This window comes from Leptodactylus fuscus, chromosome 3 (assembly GCF_031893055.1).
Source record: "Leptodactylus fuscus isolate aLepFus1 chromosome 3, aLepFus1.hap2, whole genome shotgun sequence".
In the NCBI taxonomy this organism is placed as follows: Eukaryota; Metazoa; Chordata; class Amphibia; order Anura; family Leptodactylidae; genus Leptodactylus; species Leptodactylus fuscus.
Window position 1 is genome coordinate 84,330,014 of NC_134267.1, and position 19,903 is coordinate 84,349,916.

At 42.0% G+C, this 19,903-nt stretch overlaps 1 protein-coding gene across 1 annotated transcript in view; it reads left to right on the top strand.

The window, feature by feature from the left end:
- The window catches only part of AIG1 (androgen induced 1), a 192,395-nt gene that overhangs the window by 89,666 nt on the left and 82,826 nt on the right, over positions 1-19,903 (top strand). The window lies entirely within an intron of this gene.

Consider the following 19,903-nt stretch of genomic DNA (forward strand, 5'->3'; position numbering starts at 1 on the left):
CGGCATTTCGGCAGCTCTTAAGCTGTCCTGCTGCTGAACTTGTTCCTCAGGACGTGCCTGTGATTGTTTTGGCATCTCAGCAAATGGCTGGGACGCCATATGAGTGTGTTGTCGGTTTTGATTATCCGCCTGCTCCGGCGTTTCGGTAGCTGTCAAGCTGGTCTACTGTTAAACTCATTCCTTGCACTGTCCCTGTGATTTTTCCGGCAGCTCAGCAGCTCGCTGGGATGCCATATAATTAGCGTGTTGTTGGGACCGATGATCCTCCTCAGCTCCGCTTGAGGAGAGCTCTGTGACTTCTGGCTTCCTTCATAGCTGTCATTGTTTTAGAATTTTGCAATAAATTAGATTTTCTTTTTCCCGGCATGTTTAAAAGTAGCAAACTGCCAATTTGGATTAAAGGTGTTTCCAGTATGTCAGCATGTTGCTTGGAGCAGATCAGATAATATGCAAATGTGTGTACACAATCCACTGAGGGTTAGCTGAGTGTTTACAGATAGAGATAACAGACCTGGCTGAGATAAGCTGCTGCAAGAGCAGTATAATATAGTATGTGAACATAAATTCATAACAGTCGTGAAATTCATAACCGTTGTGAAGCCATGTGATTTACCAGGATAAAAAATAGCCTATGTTTTAATCGAGGTTACAATTCAAATTTGTTCAGCCGTTTTTGCGTGATTGAGGAACAAACACACAAACATCCAAACACCCAAACTTTGACATTTATAATATTAGTAGGATAGGATGACTGGGATACATACAACCTGACTTAATAAACTTCCTAAATGTGTGAAAAATATATAATAGGAAATGATTTACCAAGTCAATTATTATTCCACTGTTGTATCTGAGATACAGAGTATTCAGTAGTGAATATAGATATTAAGAATAGATGGTACAAAACCAACAAAGTTGCAATTATGTCTGACCAATCTGATGTGAAGCAATAAAATATAAGGTAATGGCTGTGTTTTTGATTATGAAGCACATTACTGCAACAGCACTGGTACATGTGAATGCACCTTAAGGCTGAGTACTCACATTGCAGAAATGCAGATTTTCTTATTTCTTTTTTTGTTGCAAATTTTGCTGCGATTTTTAGACGCAAAGCCAAGAATGGCTGCAAAATAAATGGAAAATATTTAGGAAGTACCTCTAATTCTATCTTCTGCTCAATACTGGCTTTGGCTAAACAATTTAAAAAAAAAAAAAAAAAAAAAAAAAAAGCAGCAAAATCTGCAACAAAAGAAGCTGCATTTTTTTTCTCTAGCCCCATCATTCCAGAGCAATCACTGCTGCTAGTTTTGGTGCTTCGTGTTCTATTTAGGTTCTTTACTGTCAGGCAGGAGCAGAGAAAGGATGTGATTCTGAGCTTTGACATTGACTGTCTATGATTGGAGCTCTGAATCACAACCCCACACTGAGACTGCCCTTCTGATATTACAGCGGGTATAGCATATCAGCACATACCAAAAAACTAACAGCACTGATTGCTCAGGAAAGGTGGAGGCTAGAGAGACTGTGCTGGAATCAGTGGAGCAGCACCTATTAACAGATGCTAAGAACTTGAATTGGTGGACATGGTGCAAGGTCCTCTTTAAGGTTAACACCCCACATTTTTGGCTGCTGTGGAAACGCAGTAAAAAAAATGCTTTGTAGTACAGTATCTGCAAACTGGATAAGATTTTGTTTACTTTCATACACACTCTGTGGGGAAAAAAGCTGCAGTAAAATGCCGCATTATATTTTTGGCTAAGGAATCACAAGCATTTCCCTATACATTTCTAATCAGTTTTTAGCAGAATTTTTTTTGCACTTTTTTAGCTGTGTTTCACTATGTAAGGCCATACATAATGAAACACAGCTAAAAGACATCAGCATCATTCTGTCGGATGCTTTTCTTCAGCAGGGATATGGAAGCTGGTCAGAGTTGATGGATACAGGGCAATCCTGGAAGAAAACCTGTTGGAGGCTGCAAAAGACTTGAGACTAAGGCCGGGTTCACACAGAGTATTTTGGCGGCCGCAAAATAGCGCTGCGTATACGGTATCGGCTCCCATTGAAAACAATGGGAGTGTATATGGCCCGCAAAAGCTCCCGCGGCGTCTATGTACCAAATCACGAGCCAAATTACTCTGTGTGAACCCGGCCTGAGAAGGAGATTCACTTTCCAGCAAAACAATGACCATAAACATACAGCCAGAACTACAGTAGAATGGTTTAGATCAAAGATTATTCATGTGTTAGAATGGTCCAGTCAAAGTCCAGACCTAAATCCCATTAATAAGCATCTGTGGCAAGACATGAAAATTGCTGTTCAGAGACGCTCTCCATCCAATCTGGCTGAGCTTGAGCTATGTTGCAAAGAAGAATAGGCAAAAATCTCAGTCTCTAAATACGCAAAACTGGTGGAGGTACACCCCAAAAGACTTGCAGATGGAATTGCAGTGTAATGCAGCTCTACAAAGTATTGATATACGGGGCTGAATAATTTTGCACATCAAATTTTTCAGATTTTTATTTTTATTTAAAATTTTGAAAACCATGTATCATTTTCATTCTACCAGAAAACTGGTGTGAAATAATGTCTGCAATCTACTCCAGTTATGGGCTGGTGTACATTTCAGGTCAGGTGCACATCACAGTGCACACCTTCTTATAAATCAATAGCCAGTATGGGAGATATGAAGATCCGCATTGATAATGCCAGCCTTAATAAATCTTCCCCATAATATTAGCATATGAATAAAAACGGACTTATTCAAAAACTACTGAGGCAATTTACATACAAAAGGTAGGTGTAGAATAACCTTTCTAAGGATATGCAAGTATGTGCTAAAAATGACTTTTCCCAATGAAAAAGTCCCTTTAAACAAGAGCATTTTATATATTATATATGATATAGTATGGATTGTATAATATTTTAGTGAGCATCTGATGTACCGCACGCCTGTTCTCTCTTTTTTGGCTCACATTTCTTCTTGTGTTGTTTGGATAGCACCCAATCCTTTATATATGAATTGGGCCACATATTTTCTTTTTCAGTATGTGAGCCAGAAACAAATTCTTTGGTTGTTTAGACATTGCATTGGTAATTTGATCTTATAACAAATAATTACATTCTGGTATATTGCCTTGACCAGATTTTACCTTATCCAAGGTGAAGAGTGACTCTTGTGGCAAGCGAGAACTTGTTTTGCTGCATGAACATACGCTTGGCTTGCTAGTATAATCAGTATTGTCGAGCCCATTCGATAGTAATGAATTTAGATCCGCTCTTTATATAACTGAACCCATTCTTCTTATACAAAGTGTTTATGCTGGATGCATTTACATTTTATTGTCAAACTTGGTACCTCTGACATTTTTAGAACAGTATTAATGCATAAGGGAAGGGGGTCTCATATTATGATGTAATACTTGTCATAGTAACAGAATCAGGGAAAAACAACTCTATAGATTGTATAGTGTGACATTTATAATAGATGTGTGAGACAATAGGTAATGCAAGCTTCACTGGCATACAGTTGCTTAAGAAGTATGAGTCATATCATTTGTAAGGTACAACAAGGTCACTCATCAGAAATGCAGTTCTTTAACACAGAAACACATGAAATATGTTACAGCTGTTTTTATTTTCATCACTTTCTGTTGGGTGATGATATTTTACATATGCTGACCCCTTTTTGGTCAGCCATAACTTTTCATTTCTACTTCTACATAGCGATTTTAGTTTATTTTTGTGCACTTAAGACTACAGTTACATGAAAAATGAATAAACCTGCAATACATTAATCGAGTTTTTTTTTTTTTATAAAATACATTTTTTTTCTGTTGTCTCTACAAAATATTGTAACCTTTTAATATTCTCATATATGTATTTGAGGCCTTGGTTTAATTTGGAGGAATTGTAAGGCATTTTTAGGATACAAATAAAATAATGTGTAATATCTATTTTTGTTGAGTAGGGCTGACTGTCTAATGGAAAAATCACTGAATCTAAAAGTCAGCTCAATTAACCCTTTCCCAACATCCAGTTAGGTTTCTGCTGTATTATACAGTGGAAGGAACCAGGGTCATTGTTCACAATCATTAAAAAAAAGATTCCCATTTGGTGAATTTTGTAGTAAAAATCAAATGAGCCAAACCATTGTTTTTGGGCTGTTTTGGAAATAAAAAGCGATCAAAACATCACACATTCAACAAAATGGTATAAATAAGAAATACATCAGACTCTGCAAAACAAAAAAACAAAAAAAAGGATGGCTTATGCAGTCCTGTATATGGAAATATAAAAATTTTACATGTGTCAGAATATGGTGACTCCTAGAAAAAATAATCTGAATTTTGGATTTTTTTTTTTTTCTTGGTGTCAAACATAAGCAAACTAAATAAATTTTGTATCGCCACATTCTAACCTGCAGAAAATAAGTAACATGTCATTGTGACAGCACAGTAAACAGCGTAAAAACAAAACCCACGTGGCACAAGGGCAGTTTTTCTCTAATTCTGACTTATTCTGAATTTTTTTTTTTCAGCTTCCCAATATAGAGTAAGGAATAGGAAATGGTAAATGTGTGAAATACAATTTACCCCATAACACTTAAATCTTCAAATAGCTTTGTGACCAGAAAATTAAAACAAGTTACATCTTTTGGAAGTTGGGGTAAAAAATGGAAAATGGTTGAGATGTTAAGGGGTTAATCAATGTGAACTTGCTCGCATTAAATATATCAATTACTTTGCTTCCATGACATCCTGTCTTTCACTGTCATTGCCTAAAGGATATGTCATCCACTTTATGCAATCCAACAAGGATTACTGATAAGTGAATAACCGAAACCAAAGCTCAGTGGCATGGTATGCCATATTAATAGGAGACGGGCGTGTAAAAATGGGAGTGTCCTAAAATAATGGGTCATTAATTGTAATCAAGGTAAAATACTCAATTAAGGGTAAGTTCACACAAGGTCTTTTTGTCAGGATTTTGAGGCCGTATCCGCCTCAAAATCCAGACCAAAAAGCAGGCTCCCATTGAAATCAGTGGGAGCCGGTCAGTTCTTTGTTCTGGCTCCTGGAAAAAGAAGCAACATGTTCATTCTTTGAGGCGGATTCGCCTCGCAACATCCGCCTGAAGGCACTCCCTCCAGACTAGGCCCATTCATTCAGCTACCCGTATTATGGACCGGTGTGAACCAACCTTTATTGTGATTTTGAAGCGTTGTTTGGGGGTAAAATCTATTCAGCGTACAAAGTAAATCACCAATTATATTGAATGCTAGTATAAGAATATGGTGGGGGGCAGCACAGAAAAACCTCTGTTAAACCCACCATGATGAATAGCTGATCACTGCTAGTCTGTCTACAAGGCAAGAAAATAGCAGATTTTTACCATCATAGTAGTGTGATGGGATGGAGTGTACTAAAGACATGTCAGAATCTAATAGTTAGATGAATATGACCTATTTGTGTAATAGGGAATTAAAAATCTATTCTCACAAATTTATGAAGTCTACACAAATACATCAATGTAGGCATAAATAATACAGGATTGGTAGGGAATGTCAGTCATCTCTTCTTGATACTTTATGTTCGTGGGCTTATGTACAGTATATACAATACAGGCACAGATAGAGCAACAGCTGAATTATACTGGAATTCATTGGGGGGAAGCATGAGCGATTACATTTTAGTATGTAATGTGCTAAGGCATAAATACAGTAAAGGGTATTTTTCCACCCTGAATGTCTTTAACAGTGCCATATGGGTGTGGAAACATGGAACACTTTGTTATGGGCCTGCAGTTAAAAGTCAATTGCTTTTATACAAGCATACGGTAAATATGACTTAATCAGACCACAAGAATGTGGAAGCTTCCCTAGGTATCTCATTTATTTATTTGACACGTAGCTATGGCAACAGAATTCCACCCCTTTGGGTGTTCAGACTTGTGATCTGCGAAGACCTGGCAAGCTGCATTGCTTTCAATTGAAGACATATGTGCACTCAATACAGCATAAAGTTTACCTATTGTTGTAGGTATTCACAATAGGCTTAGGTGAAGGTTATCATGATATGGTTTCTTGTCTATATTCCTGTTATTATACTTTTATGTCACATTTGAAATTCAGAAGTCTTTGAACTGAATACATAAACCCTAAATGATCCAGAATTATGTCTTCATTTCACTAGTCACAAATGTTAATCTTTATAAAGGCAAGTGAAGATTAACATTATCCAGCCACAATGTCTACCTGGCCACCAAAGTGTAATGTGGCACTGACCAAGTAATACTGCTCAAGGTGCTCACGCATGTCAGCTAAATTTCTGCATTTATTTCTATATTCGATCTGAACTATTATGGAATAAAGTGGATATATATACATATTTGTGGCAGGTTGTGTTTAGAGATTCCATCTTTGTTTGTACAATCTCTTCTAAGATGATAGTTGTTTTTAAAACGTGGGCTAAAGACTGTAGTGGTTTAAAGGGGAAGTTTTTTGTGGTAAAAAAGCCAACCCGAATATAAGCCGAGGCCCCTAATTTTACCACAAAAAAATTGGGAAAACTTATTGATTTGAGTATAAGCCGGGGGGGAATGCAGCAGCTACTGGAAAAGTAAAAAAATTTAAATGGTCGGAGTTTTGGGGTGCAGTAGATGCTGGGGAAGGGGAGGGGGTGTTTTGGTTGTCTGTCTGCCCCTTCCCTGAGCTTAAGGACTGTTTTTTTTCCCCCACTTGGAATTCAGTCTGGCTGAATAAGATAAGATAAGATAAGATAATCCTTTAATAGTCCCACATTGGGGAAATTTCAGTATGTTACAGCAGCATAGTAATACAGATACAGGATAATACACAGTAAAATATTACAGATGTAGACACACATAAGCTGAGAAGAGAAGATATACTAGGAGTCCATAGCAGCTAAGGAAAAACGGAAGAGAAAGAGGAAGACCTCATGGTCATCGTCATAATCATTAGTTCTCTGTGCGGAGTGATCTTCGCTTGGTCTGATGTAGATTATAAAGCCTGGTCGCGGTTGGAAGGAAGGACCTGCGATAGCGCTTCTTCTCACACTTGGGGTGAAGCAGACGGTCACTTACAGTGCTGCCAAGTCCCTTCAGGGTCCCATACATGGGGTGGGATTTGTTCTCCCGCATGGAGGTCACCACAGACAGTATCCTTCTGTCACCCACCACCTGTACTGGGTCCAAGGGGCTCCCCAGGACAGAGCTGGCCCTCCTGATCAGCCTGTCAAGCCTATTTCTGTCCCTGGTTGATATACTGCTCCCCCAGCAGGCCACACCGAAAAAATGGCTGAGGCAACCACAGAGTTGAAGAAGGCCCTAAGAAGTGTCCCCTGGACTCTGAAGGCCCTTAGCCTCCTGAGCAGGTAGAGTCTGCTGTAGCCCTTTCTGTGCAGCGCCTCCAGGTGATCAGCCCAGTCTAGTTTATTGTTGAGGATCACGCCTAGATACTTATAGGTCCTGACTATCTCAATACATGTTCCTTGGATCTCCACTGGGGTCGGAGCACCTCTCCGTTTACTAAAGTCCACCACCATCTCCTTGGTCTTCCCAGCATTAATCCTGAGCTGGTTCTGCTGGCACCATTAAATCCCGGTTTAAGTCTCTGTATTCCCTATCATCGCCATCAGTGATAAGGCCTACTATTGCAGAGTCATCGGAGTACTTCTGTAAGTAACAGCTGGATGAGTTGTGCCTAAAGTCAGCAGTGTACAGTGTGAAGAGAAATGGGGCAAGAACTGTACCTTGTGGTGCCCCCGTACTACAGATCACAGTGTCAGACACACCGTCTTGGGCTCTCACATACTGAGGGCGGTTTGTCAGGTAGTCTAGTATCCAGTTGGACAGGTGGTTGTCCACACCACCAAGGTTCAGCTTCTCCCTCAGTAGCCCTGGCTGAATGGTGTTGAACGCACTGGAGAAATCAAAGAACATTATTCTCACAGTGTTCCCGGGTTTCTCCAGGTGAGAGAGAGCTCTATGAAGAAGGTGGATGATGGCGTCATCCACCCCAATGCCTGGCCGATAGGCAAACTGGAGGGGGTCCAGAGCGGAGCTCACTAAGGGGCATAGGTGTGTCAGGACCAGTCTCTCTAGGATCTTCATCAGGTGGGATGTCAGTGCTACAGGTCGGTAGTCATTGTAGCCCATCGGGTTGGGTTTCTTTGGGACTGGTACCACGCAAGTTGTTTTCCACAGTTGAGGTACCACTCCCAGCTTTAGACTCATATTGTACATGTGCCTAATAATGCCACCGAGCTGGTCACTGCACATTTTAAGAACTTTTGCGCCTATACCATCAGGTCCTCCTGCTTTGTCTGCTTTAATCTTCTTCATTTCCTATAGAGTATAGAATATATATATATATATATATATATATATATATATATATATATATATAATATAGGGTATCTGCAGTGCTCCTATTGACCTCTTCCGGACAGAACAGGAACACTGTAGACCCTATATTCAGTAGACCGGGCACTTTCAGACACAGGGATACCTAATGTGTATGTTTCATGGTAATTTTCTACTTTTGTATGAATTCTAGGGAAAGGAGTGATTTACAGCTTTTTTTAAAAAAATTTTAAAGCTTCTTATTTCCCACTATTTTATGGGAGATTGTATACATTGATATTGCGGCTGGTCATAGACCCCTCCCCCCCCTTATAAAAAAAAATAATAATAATAATATTTTTTTTTTTTTTTTTTTGCTCACTCGAGTATAAACCGAGGGGGGCTTATACTCGAGTATATACGAGTTTAACACCCATGCCATTAATGAACTAAATATCGTCAGGTCCTTTAGAAGTCTATATCATAAGGAAATCAGTTTGAAGTTGAATACACTATGACTGAGACCCATAGTCTTGAAAGCGTCAGCCTTTTTTAGATTTCTTTGTTTTTTTGTTTTTTTTCATTCCTTTTCTATAATTCTATAATTTTCCTGTGTATGTATTTTTTTTTACCTTTTTGACATATGGATTAACCCCTTCCCGACATGCGCCGTAATAGTACGGTGCTGCAGGGAAGGGCTTCCCGCAAACCGCTGTACTATTACTGCGGATGCATGGTGCGCACACAGAAACTGTGTGTGCACCATGCACAGCGGGTGTCAGCCGTAATACACGGCTGACAATGCCCCGTAACACCCGCGGTCGGAACCGGGTCCGATCGCAGGTGTTAACCCCTGAGATGCCGGCGGTCAACATGACCACCGGCACCTCCGGGGTTTCAACACAATATGGTGGCGATCGGCACCCCCCGCACCGGTTTCGGGGGGTGCCGGTGTTCGTAGGGGGCAGCCCGGGGTCTGATCAGTGACCCCAGGTCTGCCCCTTCACTTACCCATCCTCGCGCCTGGCTGATCCTGCCGTAAATGAAGCTGTCAGCCTGTGCGTCCACACAGGCTGACAGCTTCCTATACAATGCAATACACGTGTAACACGTGTATTGCAGCGTATATGTATTGAAGCAGTGATCAGCCGATCACTGCTTCAATCCCCCAAGGGGACAGAAAAAAAAAGTGGAAAAAAAGTAAAAATAAAAAAGTTTAAAATAAATTAGAAATAAAGCCCCAAAAATCCTTTTTTCCCCATATAAAATGTTTTATTATGTAAAATAAAGAAAAAAAGAAAAAAACATTACATATTTGGTATCGACGCGTCCGTAATAACCTGAACAATAAAATTAAAACATTATTTAACCCGAACGGCGTAAAAAAAAAAACGTAGAAAAATAATGATTATTCACCACCTTTCCCTTACAAAATGTTCAATAAAAAGTAATCAAATGGTTAGATGAAAACCAAAATGGTACTAATAAAAAGAAGAGGTCTTCCCGCAAAAAATAAGCCCTCAACCAGCTCTGTCTAGCGAAAAATAAAAATGTTATGCCTTTCAGAAGATGGCGATGCAAAAATAGTAGATTTTTTTTCCCTAAATTGAATCTTATTCTGCACAAATAGCAACGCATTAAAAAATCATATAAATGAGGTATCCCCGTAACCGTACCGACCTGCAGAATAAAGGTAACACGTTACTTATGCTGTACGCTGCACGGGAAAAAAAATAAATGCTAAAAAGTAATGCCAGAATTGATGTTTCCTTTTACATCCCACCCAGAAAGAGTTAATAAAATGTAGTCAATAAGTTTCAGGCCCCAAAATGGTGGCATTGAAAAGCACATCTAATACCGCAAACACCAAGCCCTCATATGGCCACATTGCCAGAAAATAAAAATAAAAATCTAGCTTGTACAATGTGAAGACAAAAAACCCAAAAGTCGCCAAATCATTAGGACATAAGTGGCTGCGACTAGAAGGAAATGTATAAGCTGTGCGAGCGTTTTCAGGGGACCCCCCATATTTAGAGCTTTTGAGAGATAATACACCAGCGCTGATCCCCCAGAATGCCCCTCTTCCCCGTCCGTGTCATAGGAGCTAGTGGGAAAATAGAATGGGATTTGGTGTACCCAACTTACTCCGCACAGCTTACACATTCACTTCGGAGTTACTAATGCTCACTACATCACTTGATAAATTCTTTGAGGGGTTAGGTTTTCAAAATGGGGTCACTTTCTAGAGGTTTCCACTGTTTTGACTCCTCAAGGGCTTTGTAAAAGCGACATGGTGCCTGAAACTGATCTCAGCCAGATCTGCCCTCTAAAAACTCTTTGGCGCGCTTTCCCTTCTGCGTCTCGCTGTGTGTCCATATATTAGTTTACACCCACAAATGGGGTACTATGGTAGTCAGGAGAACTTGCATAACAAATTGTGGGATGCGTTTTCTCCTTTAACCCCTTGTGAATGTGAAAATTCTAGGGCTAAACGAAAATATTAGTAAAATCAAATCAAATTTGAAAATTTAACCTCCATTTTGTATTAATTCCTGTTAAGCACTTATAGGGTTAAATTACTAGGTATATGTTGTTTTGGCTTATTTAAGGGGTACAGTTTTGAAAATGGGGTGATTTATGGGGGTTTTAATACAAGGGTCTTTCAAAACCCCTTCATAACTGGATTAGTCCCTTTAAAAAATGGGTTTTGGAAATTTCTTGAAAATTTTTAATATTGTTGTTTCACTTGTAAACCTTATAATGTCCGTAAAAAATAAAAGGGCGCCTAAAGTTTGAAGCTGACATAAAGCAGAGATCTGTGACATGAGATTTAGGATATAATTTTGGCGGTCTGACTTTCTGTATGTAATGCACATCATTTCAAACTTTATAAAATGCATATTTTTCAAAATTTCCACCAAATTTCCTATTTTTCATAATTAAACACAAAACATATCAACCAAAATTTACCACTAACATGAAGTACAATGTGTTACGAAAAAACAATCTCAAAATTACTTTGGTAAGTTAAAGCGTTCCAAAGTTATTGCCACATAAAGTGACACATGTCCGTTTTGAAAAATCGAGCTTGGTTAGGAAGTCAAAAAGTGCCATCGGCGGGAAGGGGTTAAAAGATAAATTTTAAATGTACTCAGCGAGACGCCGGCTCATCCTTTCCTATATCGAAATTTCTGCATAACCTATAGATTTTAGTAGGACTAGCCAACCATCTAATGTGTATAGTGGTGTTCTAGCTCTTTGCGACAGCAGATCTTATAGTTAAAAAGAGGGATTGGGTATTCTCCACTCCTAATTGAGAGCACATTCACACTTGCCTGTGCACAAGTTCTAGGATAGTTAGGAGACAGTATTGAACTTGGGTGCCATGGACCCATCAGTAAAATTCATTCTGGGGGCCCACTATACAGTTACAGGCAAATACTACTGGTCAAATTCCTAAAATGTTGTCAGCATAAATGTATTTTCAGTAGTAGGTTGCTGCCTAGCCTTTGCCTCTGATGGTTTTGGTCCTGGCATCTTGTCAGTAGCTTGCTCTTGACTTGATCTAGGGTCCTCTTAGCTCTGTGAGCTGGGGATATATGTCCACACAACAACAGGCCTCAGGCATCAGAAAGACTCTACCTGATGTTTTGGGCCTCTACTGTGTGATAGAGAAAATTAGCTAGATCAGTATATTATATTGGTGTACAGCCTGGTTGAGATGCTTATAGGAGGAGTAACCGTATGAAGTACAATGAGTGTACTGTGCCATGCCAGGGTGAGCTAGGGACTCATTTGGCTCACAGGCCCACCCAGTGATTCACCTCTAGGCCAGTCTTTCTGTTAGGAGGAATACAGTAGCTGTTGACTGCAGGAGCATTCGACCATTTGGGACATTCTTCTTGATCACATTTTTTCTTATACTAGAAGCTACTTCTTTATAATTTCTAGTTAAATTATTTAATACTAGCATCTGCCCGCGACTTCGTCTGCGTGTTCTTGTTGTTGATGATCCGCCTGCTCCCGTGTCTCGGCTCTGCTACATCACTGCATATGCACAACCTACCCAGCTGTATGTACATATTTTCATATGGAGAGCCTACTCAGCTGTGCTACAGCGCTGCCTAAGCTCTGCTACATCCGGCAATTTGGATTACAGGGGTTTAGTTATGTGAGTGTCTGAGCAGTTTCTGTGTTAGAAACAGCTGAACGGATGTTGCTGAAATTTGCCACAGTTCTCCCCCCTCCCCCATCAGAGGCTGAACACCACATTCCCCCGTCATACTCACACAAAGTCTACACCCAATATACTCCTCTTGCCCACACACAAGCAAGCGCATGTTCTGTACTCTCCTGACCTTCCATTACACTCCATTTTCTGCAGGTTCCACACTGTCCGGTTTCATCCTATATAGCTCCGTTCACACAATAGCGTGATCCTATCTGAGAACAGCTCAAGGACCTGTGATGACGTCATCAAGGGTCCTTTAGTGTAGTCTGAACATAAATTCATTCATAGAGGTCATGAATTGACGTAATTTACCGGAATAAAAAGTAACCTATGTTTTAATCGAGGATCCAATCTATGTATGTGGCAAATTTCAAGCAAATTCGTTCAGCTGTTTTTACGTGATTGAGGAACAAACATCCAAACACACAAACTTTCACATTTATGATATTTGTAGGACTCCTATATGTAGATTATTTAATTTTGTCAACTTTTTATCCTTTTCAAAACTGCAGAGGAAATAAACATACTTTGTCTTAAATGCTTACCATATCCTAAAAAAAAAAAAAAAAAAAAAAAAAAATTCACTGATTTCAAACAAATGTGTGTATATTAGAAAGTTCACAGAGGGACAAATGACACTATCTGCCCAAAAAAATAAACACATAAAATTTCACTTTTATTGATATCCTTTAAAACCAATCCAAAAAGTAAAGCAAAATGATTGTGTTCCACCTGTTCAGTCCATACAAAAGTGAAGAAATAACTAGGGAGGGGCAATTGTATATACACCTATATATGCCCTATAGGATATTGAAACCCTCACTCCCTAATAAACCACAGTGGCTTTTTTCCAAACAGCAACTTGTGAACAGGACCCAAAGCGTGAACTGCCAGAAAATCACTCCCCCCCTCTGAGGTTACTGGCCTATTGCCACGCCAACAGAGAGGAGAGAGGCACTGACAGTCAGGTCACCGTACAAATGCTGAACTGGATGATAAGTCCACTGACTAACTGGGAATTTATGACCCTACGCAGCGTTTCTTCTATTAAAAAGAGTCATCAGGGGTCTTTTTCTCACTTCACAAAATAAACAGCTTAACACCGTAACACATGATAGCGGTGTGGTGTGCTGACCGCTGGCAGGACCGCCGCTCAAAGATTCACCGGGGAACAAAAAAAAGGACAGAGCTGGATGAAGGAAAAAGGGAAGGGAAGGAAAGTAGCAAAAACGTCACCAACTAGCAAAGGAATAGAAACAGGGAGTCATTAACTAAGAGATATTCTAGGTACCAGGTGCCAGTCAACCAAAGCAGTCTTGAATGGACTTCTATGTTTGCAAGGGCATATACCAATAAAGCTCCCCTATCACTCAACTAATCTTCCCCATGGATTTCTTCTTACCAGAAACCTCCATCCAATCCATCTTCATAATGTAAGACAGTTTATCCAAAAATTGTTTAAAGGGGGAGGTTCTAGGTGTTTTCAGGTGTGTCGAGTATTTTTGACCCCTGCAGCCATCACCACATGTAGTACAGTAGTCTTCCTCTTTATGAGGTTTCCTCTTTGTCAGTATATCAAAAAATTGCTCAGGTGGGGTTGAGTGGGCCACAGTGAGTTGTGAATGTGTGAACCCTGAACCAACATGTTTGCACCTGCATGCAGGACCCCAGACAGTGGTACAAGTCTGGTCCCTCAGATTGACAACAAAATCATTTACTACTAGAATATATACCTATTTTGTAACCTCTCATTATTGTCAGATATGTGCTATGGTATATCTAGAGAACCATGGAGATATCTCACACCAACCTCAAGTGCTCCCAATAGGCTTTCACTGTCAAGTAGGGGATGTCAGATACCGATTGTGTCAGCACTGTTTGAGTATAAGTGTAGTCTAGCATTGTGTGTATTAAAGTGTAATAGCAAGAGATTTGACATAAAGGGGTATTCTCATGAACATAACCATTTTTAAATTTGTAGACAATTACAAGTTAAACATTTTTGCAAATATAAGTAGTTAAACATTTTGCAGAGTTTTAAAGATTTTCTCTATAATATCTTCTGATACCTCTAGTGTCCTTGCCTGATAACAGCTGTAATAAGAAAATTATAGCTTGGTTCCTGATTGAGTCCCAGACCATAGAAAGTTTCTGCATTTGTGGTCGTATCCAATGGCAGCTGATCAAGAAAGCAACTTGTGACCGCTAGAGAAAATCTTTTAATTACCTATATTTGCAAAAAATGTTTAACTTTCGTGTGAATGCACCCTTAAAGCGCTGAGTGCTAAACAGTTTGGTGCACAAAAAATGCCTTTTCTCTGTTGCTGATAGGCTATAGAAAGAGAGAAGAACAGTGCCAAATCACTACGCAGGGCAATACCATGAGGACAAAATAAGCTGTGAATCTGTTTCTCACCTGATGTTGTTGTGTTGAGCCACAACAACTAAATAAGTACATCTATGGATATCTGGATCAGCTGCAGGTGCCACAGTCCTTCTTTGCATTGAAGCAAAGACTAAACCTCAAGCTACTGGATAATTCCAGCCTTCACTTTCTAATCTCTGTATCTTGAGGTTTTATTCTTTTTTTTTTCTATCCTCTATTGCGTCACTCACTACAGAGATCATAACTGCGTCTAGAAGTGACACCAGCACAAGAACTGACCATCAGGAACTAAATGAAATGGACTTCTGATGTTGAGTGGATACACATAAGCCTAAACTCACCATGTGCAATACAAAGTATTGCCTGAAGTGGTGTAAAGCAGTGGTCCCCAACCTTTTTTCCACCAGGGACCAGTTTCAGCAAGACAATTTTTCTATGGCCCAGTTGGGTGGGAAGGGCTGTGGATGGGGGCGGGGAAGCGTTGTGGTTGGGGGCGGGGTTAGGCATGGGGGTTTAAAAAAAGTTTTGCAAACTCATTCAAATGAATGGGTTTAAAAAGTGACTGACGGTTTCCGTCTCCTGTCCAGTTTCTCAGGTGAAGACAGAAACCTGAAAGCGGAGACTGGGTGCAGGTGTGAACCAGCCCTCATGCCCCATACCTCCCAACCGTCCCGATTTCCGCGGGACATTCACGATTCTGGTGACGTGTCCCGCGGTCCTGGTTGGAGGCAGATCTGAGTTGAACACATACGCGGCTGAAGCAAGGAGCTGACACAGGTCAGCTCCTTGCTTCGCCGCTGAACGCCACCTACTGGCTTTTAGACGCGATGTGATGACGTCACATCGCATCTACAACTGTGCGCCAGTGAGAGAGAGAGGCGCGGAGAGAGCGGCGGGGGAACGAGGAGAAGGTAAGTGTAATGTGGAGGTGGAACGTGAAACTGGGGGCAGATGAAGGAGAGGACGGCATGACACTGGGGGCAGAGATGTGGGGACATGAATCTGGGGGCAGAGATGTGGAGACATGAATCTGGGGGCAGAGATGTGGAGACATGAATCTGGGGGAAGAGATGGGGGGACATGAATCTGGGGGCAGAGATGGGGGACATGAATCTGGGGGCAGAGATGTGGGAACATGAATCTGGGGGCAGAGATGGAGGGATATGAATCTGGGGGCAGAGATGGAGGGGACATGAATCTGGGGGCAGAGATGGAGGGGACATGAATCTGGGGGCAGAGATGGAGGGGACATGAATCTGGGGGCAGAGATGGAGAGGACATGAATCTGGGGGCAGAGATGGGGGCATGAATCTGGGGGCAGAGATAGGGGGACATGAAACTGGGGGCAGAGATGGGAGGACATGAAACTGGGGGCAGAGATGGAGAGGACATGAATCTGGGGGCAGAGATGGAGGGGACATGAATCTGGGGGCAGAGATGAAGGGCATGAATCTGGGGGCAGAGATGGAGGGGACATGAATCTGGGGGCAGAGATTGGGGGACATGAATCTAGGGGCAGAGATGGGGGGACATGAATCTGGGGGCAGAGATGGGGGGACATGAATCTGGGGGCAGAGATGGGGGGACATGAATCTGGGGGCAGAGATGGGGGGACATGAATCTGGGGGCAGAGATGGGGGGACATGAATCTGGGGGCAGAGATGGGGGGCATGAATCTGGGGGCAGAGATGGGGGGACATGAATCTGGGGGCAGAGATGTGGGGACATGAATCTGGGGCAGAGATGTGGGGACATGAATATGGGGGCAGAGATGTGGGGACATGAATCTGGGGGCAGAGATGGAGGGGGGACATGAATCTGGGGGCAGAGATGGAGGGGACATGAAACTGGGGGCAGAGATGTGGGGACATGAATCTGGGGGCAGAGATGTTGGGACATGAATATGGGGCCAGAGATGTGGGGACATGAATCTGGAGGCAGAGATGGAGGGGGGACATGAATCTGGGGGCAGAGATGGAGGGGACATGAAACTGGGGGCAGAGATGGAGGGGGGACATATAATTTACGGGTGACTGTAGGAGGATTATACTGTGTGCGGGCACATGAAAAATTAATGAGAATGGGCGGAGTCAACACAAAAGTGGGCAGGGCTAAATTTACCGCGGCGCGCTATGTGCGCCGCACATTTTGTCCCTCTTTCGGTTCTTCAAAAGTTGGGAGGTATGCACTGGATCCATACTTTTATCCTCAGTTGTGAATAAAAAGTCTGGTTATGTACATTACAGCTTTACATAAGAGTTACTGATATGTCAGACAAATGGAGGTAATAATCATCTTCATCATTGAGGTCCTTTATTAGTTCCTGCATATGTCCCACATATTAGTAACCATTATGTGGCGCACACAGGGGTTAATGTGAGGGACATGATGGGGTTAATTGCTATTAATGTGAAGCACATGGAGTTACTAAAACTAGTTTAATAACCCCAAATTCCTGACATTAATAGAAATAGCCCCCCCCCTTCCCTCCCCCCAGTAGGTAGGGGGGAGGGGTAGGTTTTTCTCTTCCACTTTCACTTTGCTCTACGGAGCTCTTCTCCTCCTCCTGGGGGAGACTTTGCAGGATGCAGCCGGCAGGAGCTGAGCTGTAGCAGCAGCAAGGCTTCACACGGCCCCGCACCCATTGCTGAGCTGGAGACTGGAGGAGGCGGGGCTATAACCTCTCATACAGCATCTCACAGAGCCTTCCCCGGAGTCTGCTTGCACAGCTGCTCTGCAGCTAGAAGTAACTACGAAGCCCAGTGGCCGCTGCACAGCAATTGCCCGGTTTGTCCCCCCCTAACTGTTAGGAGTATTTAGGTTCATTACTTTCTATTTTTCTTACCTGGGGAGTTTTTGGCTGCGCAGTGTCTGGGGTGGCATCCTGGCGCTGCGGGGTTGTCCTGTCGTGGGTATTGGTGCACACCTTCTGACTTGCACGCGCGCACTGCTGGTAGGCAGCTTTATTTCCTGGTTGATTAGTCTGTCCTCCCATTTGCACCTGGGAGGAGTGGTCTCTACTCTGTATTTAAACCCATGCCTCCCATGGTTCTGTGCTGAGTGTCGCTTTTACAGAGCTAGGCCTTAGCAGGAGGAGTAGGTGGTTATCTTGGATAGAGGAAGTTCCGTGGTTGGTTTTTGGGAGGTTTGGGTGAACGAGTTGGTTTGTGTGTTTTCCCTTCTGTGTTCACCAATCCTCCCTCTGTGTATAATTGACTGTGTGAGTGAATTGCCTTATCCTTTGATTTCTACTCAGTTTCCCTGTGTTTGTTTCCTAGTGTAAGGTTCCTTCCCATATTGGTTTGGGGGAATCCTTTCCCACATTTTTCCTGTGTGCTGCTTGTGTTGTTAGTCAGCGCACACCCTTGTCAGTCCCTGTCAGTAGCAGCTTCACTTGTTCGTTAGGGGTGACCCCCTTTAGTCTCCAGTCCCTAGAGATCTTATAGGGCATTCCTTCTCCCACTTCCCTCTAGGCCTACGGTATCAGTGAGAGAGGAGCTGTCGGGGTCAGGCTTAGCCTGAGTACAGCCGACCCACACCCGTGAGGCAGGGACCGGGATAGCTAGTGGGAATAGTGCAGGGCGAGATTCCCTACTGCTATTCCTTAGCCCCGTTGCAGCTACCTGGACTGACATAACACTAACGCTGGCCCTGCGGACTGGTGCAACATGCCCCGTGGCCCGGTACTGGTCCGCGGACCGGCGGTTGGGGACCCCTGGTGTAAAGCATGCTGCCAATGAACTCTGAAACTTTGCAAACCTGTTGTTTACAGTGGTGAACCGTGTGTCACTAGCTGGCACTCTGATCGGTTTGGTGGCTCTCTAGAGAAGACTTCCTTTCAGAAAGTACATTGTTCACTGTAAAATTTGTTGAAAGCTGGATAGTAGTATGGAAAGCTTTTTAGGTTTTCTAATTCTAAATTCTATGTCCCTTACAGCACCGTCACATGCAAAGATCTAGGAGGTAGAATTCCTAAGGAGGAACCTCATGTACTGAACTCAAAATTGACTGCCAAAGGAAGCTTAAATTTGTATTTTCGGAAAGAATAATAATAATGAGGCTACCTTATAATCTTGTGCCATTGTGATATGGAGAATTCTGCAAAACCCTATGCCTCTTAAGATACAAGCCCTACCAATTGTTCTAAACCAGTGGGTAACAGATATTTTACAAGATTTTTTTTTTTTTTAGTTAGTGGATTTAGAAAGATGATTTAGAGGCATTGCATCATATCAGGAGAGATACAGAATTATCAAAATAGTTTCTACTTTTGATAACTGAAGATTGATTAATATCGACAAGGATATCTGTAGTCTGGAAAATGTAGAGACTGAACTATTCCAGATAGCTGGTTTTCCTGTTGTGCAACACCTTTGCATCTGTAATGTCGTTTGCTGATGAAATAGTACCTTAAAGGGGTTGTTCCATCACAAGGATCCTATCTATACTGCTTGTTAATGTGGATGTAAGACTTTTCCTAAATACATTAATTCAGCAAAACTGCTTTGTTTGTCCATTATCTTACTTAATTCAATTCTTTGTGGCCACAGCCCTGACTTAGCTGCTGATGAGTCAAGTGATGTATGTGCTGCTCTCAGGGGGGAGGGAGGAGGGGCTAAGTGCACGGGAGCGAGCCTGTGTATCTAGCTATTCCTGTGTCTACACCACGTGACCTAGCTTCCTGCACTCAGATAGGGGAGAGGAGCTGCTTTCATTTCTTCTGTTCTCCCAGTTATCAGGCTAGCTAATTCAATTGTGTTCATTATGGCACAGACAGGCAGTCTCTGTATGTAACACAGAATGGAGTTGCTGCTGCCTGTACTTCATAGTCCAATATGGGTGGGCAGAGCTACACGTGAATTTGGGGGCGGAGCTAAATGACAGATTGCATGTGAAACCCCGCCCACCAAATGATGCAAGA